Raw genomic sequence first — 26754 nt, forward strand, 5'->3', positions numbered from 1 at the left:
ATTCTACTGATTTTCTACAGTGGCGTGGGGGGCACATAATAGCCAGCAACAAATTATTAGAAATTAAATTCAAACCCAGTGTATGCTGGATATAAGCATTTCCAATGGATTTTGCCTCCGATTTAGTTCAGATAACTAAAAACAGACCTGTGGGACTGTTTAAAGGCACTAAATCTCCATAGAATCATGCAGTGCTATGACATAGGCATTCTGTTCTCAAATATTCATCATTTATCAGCAACGGAAACAAACATAGGATTCACATGTGCAAAGTAACAAAATAGATGGTCCTAGTTGACATACCAGTTTGACTCAACGGACTATTACCCTCACAATGAGCAGCTTCTTAAAACACACTTATCCTGGTCCGCTTTATCTATGTTAGAGAAACAAGACCATCTCTACTATTAATTCTATCTCAAAACTTCAGGTTACCTAGTTTTTTCCCTCAAAGATTATTCATCTTCGACAGTCACCACTGCTTCACAAAACAAATTTTATTGTTTTCTTTGCCAATTAAGGGCTCCCCAAGAACAGTGAATAATCTGTCAGGTTGTTATAAACCATCAAAAGTTCTAGAAATCACATTACCTCCTTCAAATATTTTTTAACATGCAACAGGGACATGCAGCTTTGTCATCAAAAGCTGTATTGGTTTCCTCATATTTTCTCATGTATACCATAAAGGGAAGATGTTTATCATAATGGCAAAATAAATAATTTAGCCAGTCCAAATCTCTTACAATTGCATGCGGCAAACCAAAGTCAAACTAAAGGAGAGGAGGGTGGAATAGAGGTTAATTTGCTCACATGACAAGAAGCCTTGTGACTTTATTTAGGATAGGTCTAGGCAGTGAGGCTGGTAAACATTTAACGATATGCTCATTTTTTTAAAAAAGGGCAGGGAGTAGGAGGGGGCTGACTTGCAGCCAATTTCAAGCTACCAACATGCTGTCAACCAGCTCACAGAATTCCTGAACATTTAACAATAGGCTATTGTATGCTGGGATGAGCCATCCCCAGAATGACACTAGACCCAGCTATCAAACAATATCATAAACACCCCATCCTCTCTTCTCTTTTTCCTGCTTTACTTCATCTGATTTCATTCTCAAACAGATTTACTCAAAGATGACCGCAGAGGTATGTTCTCAGAGGGCTCTAAATAGGTTGGCTCTGGATCTGCCCTCTTAAAACTAAACATTACCACAGAGGAATAAAGTATTCTGATCACCCAGTTTGGGAGCTAGAGAGAATGGGGGTAGCTACGTTCAAACCATTTGGATGAGGCAGGACTCGTCTGAAATGGGGTAAGTGCAGCCCTCCTAAGAAAGAAGCACTGTGCGGATGAACATCATGAACACCATCCAAGTTTCAACATGTCTGAGATTAAATCTGCAGCAAAAGTTTACTCCATTTCTGGGTGTGTAAAGCAGCTAAAACTTCCTACCATGCGTCCGCTATCCATGGAAATCCGGAACAAAAGCTTAAGATCCAAGAAAATAAAATGTGTTTTGAAGAAAAATATGCTCTTGCAACATAAAGAAGCTGTCTTCAGTTACGAATAAATATAAAATGTGAAGATATATAATTGCTGCATAAATTAACAGAAGTGCTAATGCCATAAATCGTACATCTCCATTTTGACACGCAATCCTTTATTTTCCTTTCACTGAGGAAGAAAAATAAAGGAGCGGAACTGGTAATATTGCTTGCAACTAAATTGGATTTTCCACCAGAGAAAGCTGTTTAGAAAAAGCTATTCTAAAAAAGCAAAATAGTACTCACAAAAGGGTATTAATGAATCCAACCAGGAGGAAAAAGCCTCCAACAATACAAAGCTTTCGAAAACCTCTTTCAGGACTGAAAGCCGAAAGGATGCTTTGAACTCTCTGTCTTTGCAGAAACCATCTCACCTGCAAACCGAGTATGAGATAGAGTTGAAATTTTAGAATAAGAACTCTTAATTCAAACTACACAAACTACAAGTCTTAACTGACGATTCAAGAGGAGAGACTGCAGCAGCTCTGGGTTTAGAAGGAAACCGATACATCCTGCCCTCAAACTGTGAGGCACTATAGGAGCAAGATGTAAAGGATGCAGTGCCTTTGCGCTCCCACCTCCGCCACCGTGGGTGTCATAATACAGAGGTGAAAGTTCAACATGCGACAGGTAGGGATGCAGCAGACTCTGTGGCTTTATACTGCATAGGTCTTTCACTGCTTGGTCACAGAATTTCTTTGAATCCTATTTGTTTATACACTGATATTTATGTAATAACAAAAGAGTAAGTAAAGAGCAAGGAAACAGCCAAGAAATCCTGAGCAAATTTTTTTCCCCCTAAGAATAAAGGAGTTGAGTTAGGCTATCTTCCCAGAGCTTCTCTTTATCGCTAAATGCAGTCAGCTGCAAACATATGCCTGCTAATTGCTGAATGTGTGCCTCATGGAGCAACGGTGCAGTTGTCGAATGACCTCGGGGAAACAAGTCTAGGCCTATTTGTGCATTTCTTTCTTTCACCATGGGACTCAAGTGCTTCGCCAGGCCACTATTAGGACAGTGGAAAATCAAGGTGGAAGGCTCTGATGAAATCAATTATCACTAAGTTATTTTCACTGGTGAAGGGGTTTCCTCACAGGGGTTTAATACTAAATTATTCTTTCCATGGGATGTGCTAGATTAATGGAGGAAAAAAAGCAAACAAATGTTGCCTGGTAAGACTAAGAGGAGGGTCCCAAAATACTAATATTTACTGCCCATGAAGAGATAGCCACATTCACAAGAAAATAAATGTAAACCTACAATTCCAGAGGTGAAAAGGAAAAAGAAATGCTAAATGGCAGTTATTTCCTCAGTGGTATACATTACACATATTAATAAACCCTAGAGTCCCATACTATACATGCCATATGGATAGATAAATGGCATATGTGGTAATAGTCTTTCAAACTGGATGATAGTACTTTGCACAAGTCAGGGATGCAGCAATTGTTTGAAAATAGGGAAAATTACCATTTTCTAGCATTACCTAGTGAAATATAAGTGTGGGTACAGTTTGGGAGAATCTGTATAGTATTTATTTTTATCCTAGCAAACTATACTTTACCTTTCTGGTAGAATTTTACCTTTGGATATTTTACAAATATCATATAGTCTTGATAACATCTTTTATTTAAAATCACAAATATTAGTTGGATAGATGTGTTAAGGGAGATTTACCAGACTGCATACACAAAGGAGGCCATCAGACATGGGCATCTGAATTGATATAGGTTACACCACACCGTAGTTAAAGACCAAATATCTGCCAGTGTTCCCAATAAGGAAAGATAACTAAGATAAAAGAATGTCTTTTGCAGAATTAAGACCTTGGGATTCTTTTAAAGCCTGGGTTTACACCCTTTGCTCAGAAGAGAAAGACACATTATTTCAATATATTTTCATTCATTCTTAGGCATTAACTGTCTTAATAAAGGCAGTGCTTCTCACTTAAAAAATAAATTTAGCTTTAACAAAGTAAGTGTAAACGTGACCCTAATTTTCACTCTGCTGTCCTTTCTTCCCTGTTGTGCTTATTAGCTGCTGCTCTTTGACCTTGAACAGTAATCCTTTGAGCATGCCTCCTTCCACCATCAAGAGGAGGTTCCCTACGGTCTGGTAGTATTTCTATCATAGTTGTTGACATGCCAGGGAAAATAATTTCCTTTGGACACTGTAACCCTTCTCAAAACCAGCTCCTTCAAACAACTCACCTAATTGAACGTGAAAGACATGAAACCACTGGTGTCAGAAATTAAATATAGGTGTTTCTTTGTTTTCTTTGGCATTTCTTCTATTTACTTTCTGTCATCTATGCCATAGGATTTAGAAAGGAAAGCTATGGAAATAGGCACCATCAACTAGAACTCCAAGAGAGAATTTTGTATGAGGATCACAGTCCACCAGCAGAAATAGAATAGTGTTGGATATACTCTTCAACATGCTTTTTTTTTTTTCAGGATCAATGTTGATGGACTCTATTGAAAACAAAAGGGTAATTCTTCTATGGGGCTGTCTTGCAAAATTCTATTCTAGGGTTTTGTCTTTGTCCTTTGTAAGGACAAAGCAAATGAGAAAACAAGTATATGGTATTTTGATCAAAATATATCTGCCATTAAACCTAAGGTTCCGGAGCTCCATGGTATCTGGAAGATGCTTTAGAGGTTAGGCAGCCTGAAGATGCTGCGGTGCCATCAAAGGGCAATGAACATCTGTTGCCCCATAGCCCCTTTCCTCCTCCTCCAGCAACAACCCTGACATCATTTGGGAATTCAATCATCTCCTCCTCTCAGTCTATAAGGCCGCAGTAGAATTCCATCCTTAGACATGAAGAATGTGCCTCAGGCCAAGCTAAGAGGCACATCTTACTCCCCTATGCCCCTACCCCCCTACCCCCCTACCCATAGAGATTTGCTGTGGAATAGACCCATGACCTAATCCATTCTAATCAGGGTGACTCTCAGGATGTCTACAGGAGCTATAATGAAAGAGTTGTAATGTCTACAGCAGAAATAATGTCTTCTGCTGGAGCTTCTGCAGCCATACTGCCACCACTGGTTAGGCTGGATAAAAGGCAAGCCTTTAAGCTTTTTTTTTTTTTTTTTTTTTTTTTTTTTTTTTTTTTGGTGACCAAGTTTTGCTCTTGTTGCCCAGGCTGGAGTGCAGTGGTGCAATCTCAGCTCACTGCAACCTCTGCCTCTGGGGTTCAAGTGATTCTCCTGCCTCAGCCTTCCTGAGTAGCTAGGATTACAGGCATGCACCCCCCGTGCCCGGCTCATTTTGTATTTTTAGTAGAGATGGGGTTTCTCCATGTTGGTCAGGCTGGTATTGAGCTCCTGACCTCAGGTGGTCCACCCACCTCAGCCTCCCAAAGTGCTGGGATTACAGGCATGAGCCACTGTGCCCGGCCTGCCTTTAAGCATTTAATGGGATGTTAGGAATACAGTACTGTAATTTCTCCTTGGGTATAAAATATATTGGAGTCAATCACTGTTGCCCCTACCCTAGTGGGGATATGGCAATGATCTCACCCCATAAGGCAAACACTAGAAATTTATGCTTCAGAATTCCATCTGGCTTTGGTTACTTTTTGATACTTATGATTATTATTTTTATTTGAAACAGAGGCTCACTATGTTTTCCAGGCTGGACTTGCATTCTTTAGTCTCAGGTGATTCTCCCACCTCAGTCTCGAAAGTCACTGAGACTATAGGTGTGCACCTTAATTATTTTAAGAAAAGAATGTAATGGCTGGGTGCAGTGGCTCACACCTGCAATCCCAGAACTTTAGGAGGCTGAGGCGGGCAGACCGCCTGAGCTCAGGAGTTCGAGACCAGCCTGGCCAACATGGTGAAACCCCTTCTCTATTAAAAAGATAAAAACTTAGCCAAGCACGGTGGCGCATGCCTGTAGTCCCAGCTACTTGGGAGGCTGAGGTAGGAGAATTGCTTGAACCCAGGAGGCAGAGGTTGCAGTGAGCCGAGATCGTGCCACTGCACTACAGCCTGGGTGACAGAGCTAGACTCCGCCTCAAAAAAAAAAAAAAGGATTTAATTTTTAAAAATCAGCATGAACTGAAATTTACTTCACAATGGAATTAAAGACCCCCAACAAGTCATAATATGCTTATATGGCAATATCACATTGTTTGTGTGAGTTATAAAGTTGGATGGATTTGCACTGGCATCTTTTCACTGTTTTAGTGAGAGAATCATGCATCATCCAAGGAACTCTGATGTAAAAGACTGGACATGAGAATTATTACAGCTTTGAAATTCTGTCAATTTCCTACCCATTTAGTCAGATTTAAGAACAGTATGGACCTATCTTATCCAAAAAAAATAGGTTCTAAAGTCAGTACATAAATTATATAATCATGTGATATGACTTTATCTTATCAGTTTACATTCCTGAATATAATATGGTCCAATATCTTCAAAACATATCAAGACTCTGATCACTTCTTACCATTCACACCATTATCATCAAGTCGAAACCACCATCACCTGTTTTCTGAGTTACTTCCAAAGCCTCCTAATCAGTCCAAACTTACTCCCATGCAATGTATTCTTCAAAGAACCAGTAAATTCTTTTAAAAAATAAATAAACAGATGAGATCACAGCACTACTTAACACCTCTAACGTCCTCCCATTGCAAAATCTGTACCATGACTTATAAGGTCTTCTCGATTTGATTTGCCCCATCCCTATCCATCTAATCCCAATTCCTACCACTCTCCCTCTCTCTCACAAAGCTTCAGCCCCACTGTCTTTCTTGCTGTTCCTTCAACATTCCAAGATCTTTCTCTCCTCGGGGGCTTTAAACCTTCCTACCTCTGCCTGCAACTGTTTTCCTCTTAATACTTCCAAGGTCTCCCTTTTGAATCCATTCAGTTTACTGCACCAATCTCATATCTTCAAAAAGTTTTTCCTAGACCTCCTATCAAAAATAATACCCCTTTCCTAATACTCACTATCCCCTTATTTTCCTCCTAGCACCTGCAACTATATAATTTCCCTGTTGACATGATGATTATCCATCTTATCCACTGAAATATAATCCCTATGGGCACAAGTACTTTTGTTTATTTGCTGCTGAATCATAGCATCAAGCATAGAGCCTGGCACCTATAAATTGCTCTATAAATTTCTGGTGAATAAATGATTCAATCAATAAATGAATCTTCCAACAACATGATGCAACACAGACCAACCTTCAGATCCTACAAGGTCTAATAATGTGGCTAAAGGGGCACCTGTTCTTGGTTCCCTTTGGTGAAAACCTGGTAATCAATGAATGGCAAGCATATTTACATATTTAAAAGTTTGCCTGCAAGGTAATCTTATCTTGAGGCTGTGTAATAGGAGTAAGTATCTATTAGCTGGTAGGAAGCACATGCACACATGTATGTACACACATAAACTACTCTGATCTCTCACGTCTTCAACAACTTGACTACATTTTTACCTGAAAAAATTATTGTAGATATTACTAATGTGATGCACTAACCAGAGAGCAGAAACAAATTGAGTTGTTTGTTTCTCCAGGAGGGAAAGCAGGCCGCAGCTTCTTCCAGAAGGTCAAGAGATCAGGGTATGAATACCTAAGACATGTGTGTGTATTTTTCTGCCACAGGGAGTTTTCACACAATACACAAATGGAGGATCAACTAACAGGCTGCCAGTCAAGGGGAGATTCAAGAAGTTTCAAAGAAATGCTCTGAACCCCAAAATAACAAAGGAAAACATGTTTTGAAAAGTACACAAAGACAGTTCTCTTAAAAATCTGCCAGGACTCCTCACCAAAATGGCATGTTACACATCCCCTTCTCTATAATCTATACCATCTGGGCTTTCCGTACCCCACCAGCAGGGTGTAAGAATGCCTATTCATTTGCACCCCTGCCCATATAAGCTATTATAACTTTTTAAAAATCATTTCCAAACCTGTAGGTTAAAACATGATGTTTCCCTGCTTTAATTTGGAGGTCTCTAAGTTGCTTACAGTACAACCTCAGGATCCATTCACGCTCATTTTGTAGCTACAGAAGAAAAAGCTCTAAAGGAAGGCCAAGTGAAATCCTGGACATGCAGTGTGATGAAGAAATAAGGGCTGCTGCTTAACCAAGAGTCAACTCAAGCAGTCTCTGTGAAGTTCTTTCTCACTGCCTCTGTTTATTTTCCTCCTCAGCCAACACACGAATAACAGCAGCATCTTGAATTTGCGTTACAATTTACCAAGCACCTTTATTTTCCTCAATGATCTTCATAAAAATTCTGTACTATGGATAAGATGACTCTGTTTTCCAGACGCAGATCCAGAAAATGGACTTTCCCTCAGTGTCTCCAGTTATTAAGTAGTAAAACCCAGACTAGAACCTGTGTTTTCTCATGGCCTCTTCAAAGTTCTTTCTACGATGGCATAGTTCCTTAAGATAAACCGAGTGAAAGAAAGGTAACTTTCACTGACAATTCACCAGAAAAAAAAAAAAAAAAAGAGGAGGTGGGGGAGAAAGAGGTGCTACACTCAGCTGAGCCCACCTGTTTGGTTTCTGTTAGCTTTGACCAAAGTGCCAGTCATTACACTAAAATTCTATTTTGAGGTTTATCATGAATATTGGTTTCTACAAAATTCTTCATTAAGAAATGCTAGAAAACACAGCTCTCAGTCAATTGCCATGGGGCACAATACCCAGGGACTGCTTTTCTTTGTTCTTCCCAGTCTTAGGGACACCAATCCAGATAGAATTACCTCCAAAAGTAGCCTAAGGCCATGTTTATGAAATAAAAACACCAAGGACACAGACTGATTTTAGGGCAAATTTTAGGTCTGGCATTTTATCATTCTGCTCTAGATCTAGGGGTTAAACTCTACCGAAATAACTATGGTTGCTTTCAGTGGAAACCCCCCTCCCCAGGCCCTTCCAGCCCTGGCCAGGATTCAATCATCCATTCAACAGCTATTCACTACACATTCACATGTGCTAGGTGCTGGGCATACAATGAAGAACAAGATAGACACTGTTTTTGTTCTTTAGAGATGACATACTAGTAAGAGAGACACACTAAAAACAAGTAAACAAACAAAGTTATGATTGACTATAAGTATAATACTCTAAAGGAAACAAACAGGGGCACCAATGGAGAATAACGAAGGCATCTTCTTTGTTTAGGGTGGCCAGGCAAGGCCTCCCTGGAAAGTAAGTTAGTAACAGAACTGCCATTAACCCACTTAGGCCTAGGGTTCCATTACTGGAACGCCAAGCATGTGGGAGTTTTCCATATCCTACTGCTCAAAGTCATCGCCAAGGTCTGATTTTTCACTCATGCAAAAATTCAAAAAATTGCAACCTCTGGCATATATGAGTCAATAAGCATTCCTTCCTTGACCTACACATGCTTCAATCCATATTATTTCCCTTAGTAGGTGGCTGATGAACAGGTCAAAAACCAAACAGGCCATGGTAGGGATGGCATCAGGCATACTGAAAAACTCTGCTTTAGAAATCAGTCATGAAAGGTCATTCCAGTTTAAATTGCAATCAACATATAGAAGCTAGAAACTCCAATCAGGGCAAAAATGGCCTCTTTATATCCCATCAAGGAATCATTTATCTAAGATGACAAGAGGTATACTGCCAACAAATCCACAATTCTGTTTCCAATTAATGCAAACTTATAATATTCCAAGCTGTTATTAGATTTCAATTAATAACCTGTGATGCCTCATTAATGCAAATATGCTCTTCGTGGTGCTAAACCTTCATTAGTGAAATGGGTCCAATGACATGACGGTTTCATATGATAATGGAACTATGATTAAAAGGCACAATTAATCATTTTCTTCTACTACATAATCTCTGTGACAGTTTACTTATGCCTATATGAAGCATTTGTTTCTTGCAAACAGTCAATTTATATTTAAACTATTCAATAGCAGAAAGAAAAGCAGAAATATCATACTAAATTATCTCTAATAGTTGCAAAGAATCCCAGCACCAAGTTAGGTTGTTCAAGAATAAGGACCAGGCACGATGGCTCACATACACCTGTAATCCGAGCATTTTGGGAGGCCAAGGTGAGAGGATCACTTGAGCCTAAGAGTTTGAGACCAATCTGGGCAACATAGTGAGATCCCAGTTTTACAAAAAAAAATTAGCCAGGCGTGATGGCATGCACCTGTAGTCTCAGCTACTCGGGAGACTGAGGTGGGAGGACCACCTGAGCCCAGGAGGTCGAGGCTGCATAAGCCATGATCATGCCACTGCACTCCAGCCTGGGTGACAGAGTCAAAAAGAAAAAAAAGTCACAGAGCTGGTGCCATTCTCCATTAAGAGCATAAAGTGTGAAACAGAAAATCTCAGTCACACAGCTGTCAGTGCTTTTTCTTTCTCTTGTCTGTGTACTTCCCATTCTTTGAACCCTGAATTGCTCCACCAGCAGGTTCAAGCCAGCAACAGATCCTGAACCAAATACAGCAAAAACAGGACACTATTCCCACCCCTCATTTTCTCCCCAACTACCCCACGCAGCAAAGTTTGACTTGAAGCGAAGCTGCCTGGAACAGTCCATTACTACTACCTGCCCAGTGTCCTTCCCCAATTCTGACAATAACACTGTTTTGCCTTTGCAGAACTGCTCATCTCTCATATCCATGTGGGCCTGGTTGGGTGGTCAACTGCAACTCTTCCCTCAAGCAGCCAGAGAGAGGGTCAGAAGCAAGGCTGGGCCATCAAATACCCCAATACTCAGCACAGAGATTGATCCAAGAATGGGCTCCTGAATCCAGCAGTCACCTGGGTTTTTTTTCTGACATTAATTTACTGCTCATAAAGAATACCACGTTGACTCCATGCATTAGCTTTGTTTGCTGTTTGTGATTTGTGGAGAATCGCAGAAGTGAAAAGGAACAAACACATGTCAAGGGCCATCCACCCCACTCCAACCTCCACCTCAACCGTCACCCAAGTAAAGTCCAGCTCCTTTAGACTCCCTCTCTCTCAGTCCCCAGTGTTACTTATTGCCAAGAGACATAAAGTGTGCAAAAGCCACACACTTCTCCTTCTAAAGTAAATATAGTTTTAAAAATCTATTGAGATTTCATTTTAATTGTTGCTTAGTAACCATTGCAAGATTGGAACTGTTTCCTAGCTTAAAAAATAACACTATAGAAAAGATCATTTAGGGCCGGGTGTGGGGGCTCATGCCTGTAATCCCAGCACTTTGGGAGGCCCAGGCTGGAGGATCATGATGTCAGGAGTTGGAGACCAGCCCGACCAACATGGTGAAACCCCTTCTCTACTAAAAATACAAAAATTAGCAGGGCGTGGTGATGCGCCTGTAATCCCAGCTACTCAGGAGGCTGAGGCAGGAGAGTTGCTTGAACCCGGGAGGCAGAGGTTGCAGTGAGCCGAGATTGTGCCACTGCACTCCAGCCTGGGTGACAGAGTGAGACTCTGTCTCAAAAAAAAAACAATTAGATATTTAAAATTAAGCTGTCTAATTGTTTTAAAACTCAGATGTTATAGTAGCTTTGCATCGGAGATACAATCCTAAAAAATTTAAAACGAAACAAAATGACTGGGTGCAGCGGTTCACACCTGGAATCCCAGCACTTTGGGAGGCCAAGGGGGAAGAATCACTAGAGCCCAGGAGTTCAAGAACAACCTAGGCAACATAGTGAGATCTTGTCTCTATAAAAAAAATTTTTTTAAATTAGCTGGCCATAATGGTGAGCACCTGTAGTCCCATCTACTCAGGAGGCTGAGGTGAGAGGATTGCTTGAGCCTAAGAAGTTGAGACTGCAGTGAGCCATGATTGCACCACTGACTTTCACCTGGGCAATGGAGTGAGCCCCTGTCTCAAAAATAAAGAAGTATAAAGCAAAATGTTTGAGGATTTTATTTCAATAATGCCAATCTATTCCTCTTCAATGTTTTGATCTAATGCATGAATTGTGACTCTGTCCTCTTGGCAACAAAAGTAATGCTAGGTCTTAATCAATGTGCATTAGTATGCTAGCAAAATGATACCTCTTCCATATGTAGTTATATATTAAATATATATAAAATAGAAGTGTTAGATATGGCTCTTATGATTAAGATATATCTTTATTTAAATAACTATCCCTTACTGGAAAATAAATATTGATTTATAAATTTTTGATTAATAAATCAATATTTATAATCTGATTTATAAATATTTTTGATTTATAAACATTTATTGATTTATAAAGTGCACATGATGTAATAATGGTTTCAGTGCCTCTGCCAACAATCACTGGCTGCTAAGAGTTGCTAGAGTAATGGATTGAGAAATGCAAAAGGGCCTGAAAGCATGGTACGAAAGACCACAGTGAATGATCGGTTATGTCGGCCAAGGATGTGGGACTCAGAAATGGTAGCAGGCACATCAAGAGCTTTTTTTAAATCTACCGCAACGTGGAAAAGTCCAGTTGTTCTACCAGTAGGTGCTTCACCTTTGTGAAGTCACAATTCTCTGGCTGTCTGTCTACTCATCTTTAAAATGAGAGTTTTGATTAGATGACCTCTTATGTCCCTTCTAGTTTGAATATTCTATGATATTCTGAAAAAAATAATAATAATAGCTCTTGTATTAGCATCCCAAGCAGTCTGGTGTGGGACTAGCTAAATACAGGCAGCAGTGAGCTTCGAGGTGAAAGCTCTGAGGAAAAGGCAGAGTAGAAGAAGCAAACTTTCACTGAGCTGTTTAGCCTGGAGAATGATGCCTAAAAAGCAAATTACTCTGTAAGAGGACTTGGGAGGAAAGTGCACAGTGAATAAGTCCATCATCTTCTCACATATATTTTCAAAAATTATTCCTAGAATTATTTTGCAAAGGAGTCTCAGGATGTTTGCAGCCACAGGAACTGGAAACTATTTCACAAAACAGGAAGTGTAGAGATCGGGCAGATTCAGTGACTTCACAATGTTACGGGTGACCCCAGATCTTCTGAGCTTTTTGCTCTAGTGACCTTGTGAAGGCTTTGTCTTCAGGCTAGTTCCCTGAATGGTGATGAGATGGCTGCATGTAGCGATTGGTGCTCTGTGCTTCCTTGTTCGGTTCCTGAAAGAGACTAGTTGTTCTTCCTTAGAAGCATGAGCAAAGTTCTCCTTACTACTATGTGGTCCAAATTGGTTCCTACCAGCTCATCTTTGAATCCTTGGCAAGACTGATGGAAGTATTCTGATAAGGAAGGAAAGAAGAAAAAAGCAAACCCTTGACATCTGGAAACTGCTCAACACATATAGCTGGGCCTCACTGTTAGAAACTAACCTGGCACTCATAGCCAGGCCACATTATTATCCTGCTGGGCATAAACAATGTCACAGAACACAAACAGCTCAAGAAAACCCACTCTGAGACCATGATAAAGTAAGACAAAACAAGACTATTTCATAATTTCTCTCTCTTTTTTTTTTTTGAGACAGAATCTCTGCCCAGTCTGGAGTGCAATGGCGCAATCTCTGTGCACTGCAACCTCCGCTTCCAGGGTTCAAGCAATTCTCCTGCCTCAGCCTCCTGACTAACTAGGATTACAGGCACCTGCCACCAGGCCCAGCTAATTTTTGTATTTTTAGTAGAGATGGGGTTTCACCATGTTGGCCAGGCTGGTCTCAAACTCGTGACCTCAGATGATCTGCCTGCCTCTGCCTGGCAAAGTGCTGGGATTACAGGCGTAAGCCACCGCGCCCGGCCTCATACTTTCTCTAAGCGCAGAGAAAGAAAAGGTCACTGCACAACTCCTGAGATACCAAACATCCCCGTCCATTAGCTACTAAGAGTGACTGCTACTTCATTATGAAAAACAGGTTTAGCCTCACTTTAGACTATCTTCCCTTTAGAGATTTGAGATATCCAATCATAAAATTACCCCCACTTTGTGACAGCACCCTATGCAGAATGAATCTCCCTCCCTTCCTTAGACTCTCCCCCAAATCACCCAACTGAACTCCAAATTCGTTCTAACACCCTCTTACTGAGATATGCTATGGTTCTCTGTGGTATGTGTTCTCCCTCATTGCAATGAGCAAAGAACCCAACTTCACCTCCAAGTGTGTTCCTGGAGGTCTCTAGCTAGAGGGCATTAATTCCGATTTTATACTAATGTTTGCTAACCTTTTTCATTATTGCCCCCCAAGGAGCCTCTTTAGACTTTTTTTTCTAATCACCCCCCACCATTTAATTCCACAGATAACACTGTATATGTTTGAGTGGAGGGGGTTTGAAAGAGGGTCTCACTCTGTTGCCCAGGCTGGAGTGCAGTAACCCGACCATGGCTCTCTGCAGCCTCAACCTCCTGGGCTCAGATGATCCTCCTGCCTCAGCCCTCCAACTAGCTGAGACTACAGGTGCATGCCACCACACCCAGCTAATTTTTGTAATTTTAGCAGAGACAGTGTTTTGCCATGTTACCCAGGCTGGTCTCAAACTCCTAGGCTCAAAGGATCCACCCACCTTGGTCTCCCAAAGTGCTGGAATTATAGGTGTGGGCCATAATGCCCAGCCAATGTGTGTTTTTTATATAGAAAGGGTAAGATTCTCTCCCCCTATACATATCTTCACAAGCCAATTTTTGCATGGTTTAAATTAAATTATAAGGGGGTAGAAAGGAAGTTGAAGAGTCTACCACAATAGGTTAAAAAGCACACACCTTCTTAGCAATCTACCTTTTTAGTACAGTAATAGTAACACTCAATGTTTTTTAGCACTTTCCATACACCAGGCATTGCTTTTATACATCTATTAATTTTACATAGATTAAATAATTTTATCCATCCAAAAAATCGACATGGTAGATGCTAGAATTATCCCCAGTTCAAAGCTGAGGAAACTGAAGGACAAATGAGCCAAGTGTCATACCCCAAGTCACTAGGTTAATAAATGGTGGAGACACCAAATAACTGCCCTCTAACTCCAGGGAACATGCTCATAACCATGAGGACACATTGCCTCACACTCAACAGCGGCTCCAGAAACACTCGCTCAATGCATGCACAAATGAGCAAACGAGAGTCATAATTTGCATGATACTACACTGCCTTGTTCCAAATACAAACAAGGCAGTAAAAATTATGAACATAGGGTAAGACTTAAAACTAAGATGTCTGCTATACAGAGAAACATATTGACGGAAATCTTTCGGGGAAAATTTTTAAAGTCTGTGCTGCACGACTCAAATGTTTCAGAAAACTAAACCCATTCTGTGCTTATGTGTGTGTGTGTGTGTTTGTGTGTGTGTGTGTGTCTGTGTGTGTATGTTTACAAGGTGGAAAATGCCTTGGTTAAGAAAGGGAGGAAGAGAGGGAAGAGGAAAAGGTAGTATGTTTTCCCCTAAAAATTAGAGATTCCGAAGTGATGATGACATCCTCCAACCGCTAGATGGCACACAGTTCTCCCACACCATGGCCATGACTGCTCATTTGAACTGGCTGCTTCATGGTCATAAGGCCAAGACTTCCTGGCTTCCTCATGAGCCACCACATTTTCCACATTTTTAGAGCATTCTTCCTACAGAAGAAACCTATTTTGCATTGTTTTTACAACTATCTTTTTTGTTGTTGTTCTAATGTTGCCAAGGAATCAAGAACCTCAAAACCTATCTTCTTCTGAGGTCAAGCCATCCACTCACAGGACTTCTTCTCAAGCTGGAGCCCTTAGTTGAGCTGATTTTACACAATCGAGTAGAGAAAGAAAATGGCTTTTTGTGGTGAGCATCTGCTGTTTTGTTAAAAATGTGGTTAAAGACATTAACAAAAGTGACATTACCAGCTGTTGTAATGTCAAGCAGCTTAGCTAAACTGTTTTTTATCAAATGACAACATATGACACCCAAATCAATTCCAAACCAATAACACATTGTTACTTGTAAAACAGAGCTGAATGAGAGTGAGAATGAGAGCATGTGTGTGAGTGTGAGAGAGAGGTTAATTAAAATACAAATTCAAATTTCTCCTGAAGTAGGAACAACAGACAATACGATCCTGATAATTTTCATTAAGAAATTTTTAACTTTATCCCAAACAAAGCAAAAAAAAAGACGATTATGCAATCCATACTCTTACACAAGAAACAATGTATTTCTTTTGTAAAATTCTTGTAATAGCAAAAAGATATGACTGAGTTACTGGCCACTTAAAATCTGACTTGGCTTCTGTCCTTCAGCCATATACCTCCTAACGAGTATGACAATAACAGAAGAACTGACTTGTGTGGCTATGTTCGGTCTCTCTATTTTTATCTGCCCATCACGTTTAATTATCAGGCTATTAAAAGGTGGCAAATCGGCAGCATAGCCAACTGCGTTGTCCTTATGGCTGAAAAGCCTGTGGCAGTTGAAACAACCAAACCCTTCCCATGGGCATCATGAAGCTTGTAAAAGCAAAACGGCACAACGTCTGCCTGCCTGCCATAGTCATGGCCAATCCTGAATAAATGTTTAATTTCCACAACTGTGATGAGGGTAGGGCCTGACTTGTGCCAGTGCTTAGGAATCTCCGGGTATTTCATGTGCACAATTATTAATAGTGTAATTCACAAATGCCAAGTCTACCCTTAAGGCCTGAGCTCAGTCCTGCTCTGCTAGAGTTGGCGTGACTTAGTCATCAAGAAAGAAGACACTTCCAAGGGCATGATTCCTCCTGGAAGAAAAACAAAGGAGTGTGCTTAGGGGATAGGACGCTTGCCAGGAACAGAAGGTACGCCGCACATGGAGAGTGTTTTGAGGTAGGTAACTCAGGAGGGACCTGCATTTGGGGAAAAAAAAAAACCCAGAACCAACAGAAGAAGCAGAAATAAACAAGCAGCTGTGTGCCTCTATGTCTACTACATGAAAGGAAAACAGGGCTGAAAGTCACAATCAGCATATGGAGACACACAAAGAGGGGCACCTGGGAAAATCAATGTGCATCAGGCTCGATGGTGCCTGCTTCCTCGAGGAGCTCACTGCATTATCACAGGTGGATAAAGTCACCCCTTCAATGGGCACAAGTAGATCACTCTTCTCTGCTGAGATTGGATTAAAGGCGACACTGATGCTAACAGCAAGAAGAAGGTAAACCGGACGTTGGAAAGAATTTTCAACAGCAAAGCCACAGTACAGGACAGATCACCAGGAGAAATGTATGGGGAAATGTTAGAAAAGTATGGAAAGCCCTAGAAATTTCAAAAGTCCAGCTCTGTGAGGAGACAGAGGAAGGGGCAGAATGACCTGAAAGGCCATTCTAGTGCTATTACTATACATAGGAAAGCTTCCTTGAGGGCATTACGTTTTAGGTTTCCAATAAAGGAAAGACCATTTTCAATATTTTTTAAAATTTTGTTGTGTCATTTTATAATGATTTCCAACGTAGATCTTTTAATTTTACTCTTGCAATAAACCTGTACATTTTCTATAGTCACCTGCTTATTTAAGTCCTTTATTACAGAAGAGGAAGAATTTAGGCCAAATGCCAGAAGTAAGGGTCGGTTACAAATTCTCAAGTACTTGTTTATTTCTGGATTTCTTTATTGACTCATTTATGTAACCAATGAGATCGTGCAGTCCAGCCTCAGTTTCCCTAAATATTTAGAAAACAGGTTGACCACGGGATCATAGTAGTGGGGCATCTGGTTTTCTTCTGATAGTGCTATTTGTTAAATATTCTGTATTATCAGATGCCCTACTGTGTGCTTGTGTATAGACTTCATCTTATTCTAATGCTAACTTTATGAAATGCATTTCATTTTTACCTTCTTTATAGATGAGAAACTCGCTAGCAATCACAATTAATATGAGGAGAAGTTAAAATTGGAACCCATGACTGATTTCAGAGCCAACATTTTTTAGTCACTACGCTATACTCCTACCTATAAACTTCTAAAAACACTGTTCACAACTACATCATTCCCCTATGGCTTCCCTGGATATTGAGAGACCTGGATTATAATTGGAATTTTTGACTAAGGTAAACATTTCAACCACAAGACCTGATAGAATCTTCCCTATGAGAATTGGTCTCAGGCTTACAACAAAACTAGCAAGTTCTTCCAGGGTACAGAGCACCCCTGTTTGAGGCAAGACCCAGAACTTTAAAAAATTCTAACAAAGGTCCTAGTTTCTCACACAGAGCTCTTGGTTTTGGATAAGACGCCTTTAGCCTAGGCTGGACTGAAGACATGAGGGGAAGTTCTGCAAAAGACATTGTGCACACATTATCTCTTTCACTGCCCTATGGCCCTGTAAGATGTTCCTAACCTGGAAACTGAGAACTGCACAGGTCAAGTAAGGTGTCCAAACTCACCCAGGTCCTAAGAAACAGAGCACAGATTCAAGCCCAGTTGTATCTGCCTCCAAAATGAGTGCTCTTTTCTGTTACAATACATGCTACTATGTCACCTCCAAAGGTAGGTAGGTACTACCTTTACCTACACGCGTGTTCTTGAACTCCCCTTACATCTCACCTAATGTGAAAAGCCTGCATGACCCCCTGGGACATATAAGGCCCTGGGTAGTCCACAACCACCACCCCTCCACGTACACATCAGCCCCCTTTCTTCCTGTTAACTGCCACAGAAGCCTCCTTCTGTTCCTCCAAGGCCCCCTGTGCTTTCCTTTGTACATGTGGTTCCCCTGTCAAGAAAACTGTTCCCTACCCATCTCTGCCACCTTGCTGACTCCTGCTCACCCTTCAGACCTCCCTGGAGGAAGCCTCTCCAGCATCCCTGGCCAGGCCAGATTTCTATGGTTTACAGCAGAGTTTCTCACCCTCAACACTGTTCACATTTGGGGCCGGGTGATTCTTTGTTGTGGGGTCTGCACCGAGCATCATGGAAAGTTTAGCAGCATTCACTAGATGCTGGTAGCACCTACCCCTCAGTTCTGACAACCAGAAATGCCTCCAGACGTTGCCAGAAGTCCCTAGAGGACAAAAATCACTCCTAGTTGGGAAACACTGATCTACTGCTCTTTAGAATCACTTTCCTTATCTTCAGAGCACTGGCTCCAGAGCACAGGATGTGCTTCTGTCATTCTTTGACCATCTCCTCCACGTGAAAATGAGTTTCTTAAAGGCAGAGACAGTGCTGGCTTCTGCTCACCCTTAAATGTCCAGTGTTCAGGGGCATGCCTGGCTCAAAGCAGGATTCCAAGAAAAACATTTTTTTTGGAATTTCTCCCTAAAAAAGGTTTGGTGGGAGATCATAAACTTAAGTAGGTAGCTAGTGGAAGATTGCTGAAGCTTTTTTGAATAAAAAATAATGCCAGCAGAGTTCAGGTCAGGGGAAATGAATCCCTGGCAGGATGGACATTAACCAAACACCTAACACATCAGCAGAACTTCCTGCCAAAGGTGTTGAGAGGTTATCAGCAGCCCCCACAGCACAAACAGGTGTCAGAATGACATCCCACCAAAATAGCAGCAGGGCCCTAACTAAAAGAAGAGGCTGTTCTTTCAAGTATTGCCATGCAGCCATGACACTGCTGGGATGTGTCAAATCACACCCATCTAAAAACACACACCATGACCTGGCATCTTTGCCCAGCTGCACCATCCCATGTTTCCGTGATGGATATTAGAAAATAATGTAACCTCAACTGACAGGTTTATTAAGACACAGAAGACATTACAGAGGCCCTTTTGACATTCTAATCTCTAACGCAGTCAGGGGGAGATGCTGACTTGCCATCATTATTGAAAGTAATTGGTCAAAAAAAAAAAAATAAAAGAGGTGAGAGAGAAGGAGAGCAATCCTATAAAGCTGTCAAGTTAATTATTTGGCCTACAGGTGTGCTCAGTGCTCTTGATCTGCCAACCACTGGGCTTGCCAGTGCTTTGCCAGTGTTTTCTCCACCCTCACTCCTAGTTTGGGATAGTTCAATCTAAAGCTAAGAGAGTACATTTAAAGCAGAATTTTACCTTGGCCAAGTTATTTCCTTGCCTAATTATACCTACATACCAGTCCAAATCTCCATTCTTCCCTATGGCTCTGTCCTGTTGGCATACCAAACTCCAATTTTCCAGGACAGATAACCCAGTTAGAAACAACCGACTTGTGTGAAATGCCACAGAGAGTCACAACGCAAAAACAAGTTTTATTCAGACTGAATTTAATTTCCTAGGCAGTTTAGATCACAGATCTGAAACCCAGACATTTTCACAAGCCAGGCAAATAACCTGAATGAGTCAAGTAAGTCAGATGGGAGCCAAAAGGAAGTGATGAGGATGATGACAAACAGGAACAGCAGGCTGTGAGCTCAGTGTTAGCAGAGAAAACCCACCGTGCCAGGGAAGCTGCTGATGCTACTCCCTGGCTGTAGGTCCACCACACGCAGAGTAGATGCTCAATTAATATTCAGTGAATGAATGAATGCCTGCCCAAGCATTCACCCTGTTGTTTCCATGTCTGTTATTTCCACCAGAAGAATGTTTTTTAGGCTTAAATCTCCAGTGCCTTCAGTGCAACTGTCATTTGGAAAGTGGTGAACTTTAGGAATTAAAGAATGGAAACAAAGGGTACATGGGCGTCACTAATGCATGTGGGAGATACCATTCATGCCACTTCCAAGAATGGGGAATCCATACAGCTCATTGTCATAAGTGATGTTATTTCCAACTTGTTATGGGTGAGCATTAATTAGAATAGCTTGGAAGACCACAATATTTTGCAATAGACATGGTAGCCTGTCAGGGATACAAAATGAAGACTAAGACTAAGAATGTCAAATGAGATTATAAAGATACCTATCTTTGCTCAAATAAGCAAAGGGAAAAAGTACACCCTCTGCCTCTTCTCCTCTCCTTAAAGAAATTCCTTTTCCCCTTACTCCCTCAAGGAGTAAATATATATGCTCATATATACCAACATAAAAAGGATATTGGTAGAAGCAAACAATACAGAAGAGTATAACAGGAAAAATACAGGTCCCACTACTGAGAGGTGTCCTCGGTGAACAATTTCAGGGCTGTGTGTGTATATTTACGTGTGAAACATATATTTACGTGTGAAACATAAATAGGATCGTGATACCTTACAGCAACTTCTGTTTTCTTCACCGGACATCTATGGCATTTTTTTATACTTACAAAAATGCCTCCTTTGCTCTTTTTATCTACTGTTCCATAAAAACTCACTTTATAAACACAAAAGGCCAATTTTTCTCACATACATCAAGGAAAGGCTCCTGTAATATTGTGCTCTTTTTTCTACCTCCAATATTATGTTTAAGCAAATCATGAGAATCAATTAAAAAGTGGCTAACATTGGCTTGTTTCTACTGTAAGGACTGTTTTTCCATAATTTGGGCTTGGAAAAAAATAGGGTTGTCAAAGCATGAGGTAACTAGAAAAGAAGCATTACCCAGGGGTGTTAGGAACAGGAAATGTATTTTTGAGGAAGGTTTTGGAAGAGGAGTTATGCATCCAAAGGGTTCAGAATTATGGGCCAACTATTCCTATGTACAAATTGAAGACATTACATAAACACTACAAGAACTGAATGCATACTCATCTTTGGCTGCTATTTCAAACTTCCAGGGACAAATATTTGTCCTTATTATAAACATACATCCAATATGTGTTAAGTGCTCAGAACATGTCAAGCAGTGTGCAAAGCAGTACCCATGTACTATCTCACTTAATTCTCAGATTCACCCTGAAAGTAAGGTACTATTATTATCTCCAGTGGAAAGATGAAGGAATTCAGGCTTAAGGCTACACAAAGATTAGTGAGACAGCAAAGACGAATCCCAGCAATCTATCTCCAGAACTTGGACCCTATGACCTTCACATTATACGTTTAAAAATGTCACAGACAGATGGACACATAAAACTGTGTTGCTTTCATGTCCTGGGTTTCTCTTCTGAAAGCAAAGCATATTTTTGTTTTCTCTTTCCCTAACTAGATTTCCATTTTCTTTGGTGAGCTTAAGGGAGTGCCCTGCCACCTTAATACCAAATATTATATCTAGGGTGAGAAGGAGAGAATAGGAAGAGCAAGCAGCAAGGGCCTTCAGAAACTATTTGTACTTGCCTCCCTAGATAGGGCAGGTTGACCTTATCCATGTGGCTGACAGTCCAGTTGCTCTAGTCATGCACCTGTGAGACTACTTTCTGCTCCCTAAATATGCCAAACACACACCATGCTTTGCATGGGAACTCTCCCACCCCTCGACACTACCCAGTTATTCACATGAAGGAGTCTTCACTTTCATCAGATTTCTGCTCAAAGACTGTCTTTCTCCCCTTTCTAAGAGTTCTGCCTCATTAACCTCTTATCCTATAATCTGTTTTGTGTTATTTTTGGTACTTGTGGAAATAAAGTGCCATACACAGTCAAGTGTTTTGTGAATGTCACCATCACTTTAAGCCTCATAGATATCCCACTTCTGGAACAATAGAAGTATGATGCTTGATAACTATTTGTTGACTAAAATAATACATTGCATACTACTTGAAACACACCTCTTATTCTAGTAGGCATTATCTAATCAAAGTTTGTGCATGTATGTAAATATATCCATATATACACATGCATATGTGTACACACACACACACACATATTTGCATTTTGCAGTTTAGACTCTTAATTACCAATAGAGGAAACTCAGTAAGTAGCATGATAGAAATGCAACTAGTATAAACCAACTGAATTACAAACACAGGACTTAGAGGATAACTGGGCATTGCAATAATTGTGAAGGAAGATGCTTAGTGAACGATTAGAGGGCAACTATGTTCTGATATCTGTGAATGAACTGCACAATCTTCATTAATTTCACAGAAAATTCATTGTTGTCCTGTTGCCTATCCTGCCATGAAAGTGGAGAATTGCTCAGAATCTAGCTTCAGATAATAACATTTGTAAAAAATTAAAATTTGTGGCAGGGCGTAGTGGCTCATGCCTGTAATCCCAGCACTTTGCGAGGCTAAGGCAGATCAGTTGAGCTCAAGAATTTGAAACCAGCCTGGGCATCACAGTGAGACCTCACCTCTACAGAAAAAAAGCAAAATTAGCCAGGTGTAGTGGTATGCACCTGTAGTCCCAGCTATTTGGAGGGGGAAGATGGGCTGAGCCTGAGAGGTTGAGAACTCAGTGAGCCGTGATCACACCAGTGCACTCCAGCCTGGGTAACAGAGTGAGACCCTGTCTCAATAAGTAAGTAAATAATAAACAAATTTGTTATCAACTTGTCCTGAGTTGATCAAGTTGCTATAGTTAACTATGAATTTATTTCTGATTTTGATGTTCATAGTTGCAGAAACTCCAAAAATTCCTAGTCAGTACACAGACGGAGGCCTGGCAATAAACACTTGAAAGAATTGCCTGTTGGATGAATGAATGAAACAAGAGACCGACAGACTTCATCCCTCCAGAGAGATATCTTCTACTGCTTCTCTGTGATTGTTAGGCCGATGTAATTAATCTAACACATGGAGCAGATTTTACCCTTCATTTTCAAGTACATCGTCTATTAACAGCTTCCATGAGCCCTCTGATTACGCAAGGTTCCTGTTAATGGATCTCTGCCAATACCAACCATCAAGCTAATGATCTGAGCTTGCCAGCTCCAAGGTGAAGGACCACTCTTGGGCATATCTCTCCAGGACTCAAAGAAGAATCCCCTCTCCCAATGATCTTGGAAAAGCAGGTGTCCACTCTGCCTGCCAGAGGCTCTGCCAGCACAGGGTGGGGGCATCAAGGGAGGAGAAAATAAAACCCAGTAATTCATACTGGTTGAGATTATTGACTTCACTTTCAAAGAAGATAAAGTGAAAAAGGAAGAACCGTGTTTTTGAAAGGTAAGACAGGGGACATTATCCTGCATTTCATCAAGTCAGCTTTTTCATGTCAGGCAACGGTATATCTCCTGTAACTTGTCAATGGCACCACACAGTGAAGCTAAAAGGTTGAAGGTTATTTTTGTAACGATTGATACTCTTTCTGCCACAGCAGTCAAGCATCTGAAGATTCTTCCTTTCTCTCCTCTGCTCTGGTGAATCCTGTTTAAAGCTCTTGGGTGAAAGAGCTGCAAACCCCAGCAGATATCAAACCTGAAACACTAACTTGACATATCGGGATGTGTGCTGCTATATTCACTGCTTGGCTTCAGGCCCCTTCCAGAGCACTTGAAATACAGTTGGAGGATTCTTTGAATATGGGGTAAAAGTACGTGGATGACCTAGATTGTCAAAGGATTCTCTTCAACCAAATAAGAAAGTGAGTTTGGGTCAGCACATGCTATCAGCTAGAAAGACTGTTCAAAATTGTGTGTGCCAAAATAATGAAAGAACGTGCCGATACGTCAATCCACGTTTGTTTCCTGCCCCCGTTCCTGCCACTTCACAGCTCTAAATAGACACACACGAAGAGAAATTCCAATGAAACAAAAGGAATATCTGAAGGATCTCACAGCTTTCAGGGGTACTGTAATACCCTGAAAACAGTGTGGTTATTCCGGGCTCCACAAACTAGGTAGAAATAAACATGCATCATTGCACAGGGCAGGAAGAACAGCAAAAGCATGTTGGCTAATTTATAAATGTCACATACAGTGTTCTTTGTTTGATTGCATAGGGAGGCAACATAATGAAAACATTAAAAACCATCTTTTGGTGATAATTGTTGTTTTAAACTGACAAATTATATAAGTCAAAGTGAAATAATCTTTGCAACTCCATAGAGAAACGGAAAACTATTAAGGCCCTTAGAAACATCACAACCCATGTTCCCCTTTCAAAGGTTAGAATAATCCTTAGTATATTTTGGGAAAGTAATATCCTAAGTCAATAAAAGGTCAGTGACAGGGAAGATTCTTCCACATCTTCAGGAGACAAAAAGTCCCCTGGAGAAGAGAAACCAGGTTCCCTGGTGACATTCAGCAGAAATCTCCAGCTGTTAGAAGAACTTGGATCTCCGAGGCCACCCAAACTTCAACTTAAGAATGCAACAAAGTGGGGATGAAACAGTTCCCGGGAGGGAGGAGGTAGAATAAAAATGGAAGCAAAGCTACCCTACAGCACGAATCTGTAAACCTGCTTCAATTGGCAAGAAAAAGAGGAAGTACTACACATGCCTGAAATGACAATGCTACATGGAATGGACCTCTGCTGTTTTCGATGATCCAGCATTTCTCCTGATTTTCCTTTGGGAGAATCATTTTTCACCTACTCTCAGTTCACATGATTGGAGAAGGTGCCTTCTGGGTACAGGGATATAACTAAACTGAATAATCCATTCCCTGACTTCATCTTTCCTGTGAGAGTTGGTCCAAGGACTTTTGTTGAAACCACTGGAAGAGAGTGGCTTTCTTGACAGCAGGTTAATAAGATGGATGGAGGTAATCAGGTTGGCAAGTGGCTGGACAAGTGTCCTTATCACCATACGAAGGAAATCTTCCAGAGTACAAAGGAATCACAGAAGGAAGTGGATATGAAAGACAGCCAGAGATTCCCAACAATATGTGATTCTGTAAATCCAACCATGAATGAAGCTTGGTATCCCCACTATTTGAGCCAATAACTCCTCCTGTTGGCTGAAGTTACTTTGACATGCATTCTTATCACTTGCAACTGATAATCCATCCCACATGAGTATAAATGTGAAGAAATCATTCTAAGTACATCCACCTTACCAAATGGACCATGTCTTGCTCACCAGTGTGACCCCAGCACTTAGGACAAGAGTTGATGCGAGAAGACTTCAAATTATTGTTCAATAATTTTTTTAATGATTATTTGTTAACTCATGAATTATCTTCCATATTCATATCTTTTAAAAATGAAAGAAAAGCAAAGCAGGTTTCTCCTTTCTGTCTAAATCCTAGCAAGATCAAACACTGGGAAAAAAAATAACATTCTCCCATATCTATCTGACCCCAGAAAAATTATTACTTCCAAATAGTATTTAGTTTTTGGCAGATATTTATGAACAGGTAATCTATATAATTTAATAGATAAACCTATTTAATTATCTATTTTTTCTCCCACAAACAGGAAGACCAGTGTCAAAATATTGAGCAACTCTCCTAAGAACAAGGCATGCAATCTCAAATTCCTGGTTTTCAGAACAGGTTAACTGGACAAGCAAAAACAAGGAGCCAACTTATTGGGGAGAACTAGAGGCCTAGGGAAAAGAAAAGGCCCAACTTTCTATCCCCAACAGACCCTTTGGGAACTGATAAAATTAAACATTTTTCAAAGACCCTCCATTTCCTATTACCACAAGAAAGTCAAAATATTTCTATCTTTTAATTTAACTTTATCTTGCTTTTCTTTTTGAAATTTCAATTTAGGGCAATATTTCTGAGGGATGCCATTTTTTTTAAATACCTACTTTCCTTCAGCTAATGTAAAACAAATAGTTACTCCTGGAAATTACTTTTTACTATTGGTTCCAAAGCTACAATTTGCAGCAAATAAAAGGACTCTTCCCTTCTACAGAAACATTCAGACAACTACATATTGAGAGGAAGGTTTATGTGTACTTGGAGCCTTTGGGTGATGTTCTCTTTGGCCATATGATGTGGTACTCCCACCAGCCTGCCATTTAGTGACTCCTATCAAAGCAAACCTCTCCAAAAACAGACACTTCAAAGAAGATGACTAATTGTGGGTGCCAACTGGATGCTGAATTGCTGAATGGTTTCCATCTCATTTTCCAAAGAAAATGTAAAATTTCAGAGTAAAATTGCCACTTTTCTTTTTTCACGATGTAGTATTTGGTGGCTTTTAAATTCACAGCCTTCTATTCTTGGAAGTTTTTAAATTTTAAATTAACTTTCCTTCCTTCATTCCACATTCATCCATTCATTTAGTCATTCATTCATTCGTTTTTTTTGGAGACAGGATCCTGTCCTGAATACAGCCCAGGCTGGAATGCAGACGCATCATTACAGTTCACTGTAGCCTCGAACTCCTGGGCTCAAGCAATCCTCTTGCCTCAGCCTCCCAAATAGTTAGGACTATAACCATGTGCCACCCTGCCCAGCTATTTTTTTTTATAAATGGGATCTCACTATGTTGCCCAGATTTGTATCGTACTACTGGCCTCAGTGATCCCTCTTGACCCCTCAGATCATTAAACATTTATTAAATGCCTTTCACGTATCAGGTAGTGAACCAATGCTGAGAACATAATCATGAACAAAAATCCAAACAGCCCCAGTTTTTACAGAATATCCAGATTAGTAGGGGAGATAGGTATTATTCAAACAAGCAC

The 26754-nt window shown here is 40.5% G+C and overlaps 1 protein-coding gene and 1 long non-coding RNA gene across 19 annotated transcripts in view; one reads left to right on the top strand and one right to left on the bottom strand.

The window, feature by feature from the left end:
* FHIT (fragile histidine triad diadenosine triphosphatase) overlaps nt 1-26754 on the bottom strand; it is a 1502083-nt gene that overhangs the window by 398180 nt on the left and 1077149 nt on the right. The gene's annotated exons all lie outside the window — the stretch shown is intronic.
* On the top strand, nt 15147-26633 carry LOC107970406 (uncharacterized). The gene is made up of 2 exons (XR_001713014.4): nt 15147-15268; nt 25530-26633. It is a non-coding gene; the product is annotated as an uncharacterized LOC107970406 (long non-coding RNA).

The sequence above is a fragment of the Pan troglodytes genome, chromosome 2 (assembly GCF_028858775.2).
Source record: "Pan troglodytes isolate AG18354 chromosome 2, NHGRI_mPanTro3-v2.0_pri, whole genome shotgun sequence".
NCBI lineage: Eukaryota > Metazoa > Chordata > Mammalia > Primates > Hominidae > Pan > Pan troglodytes.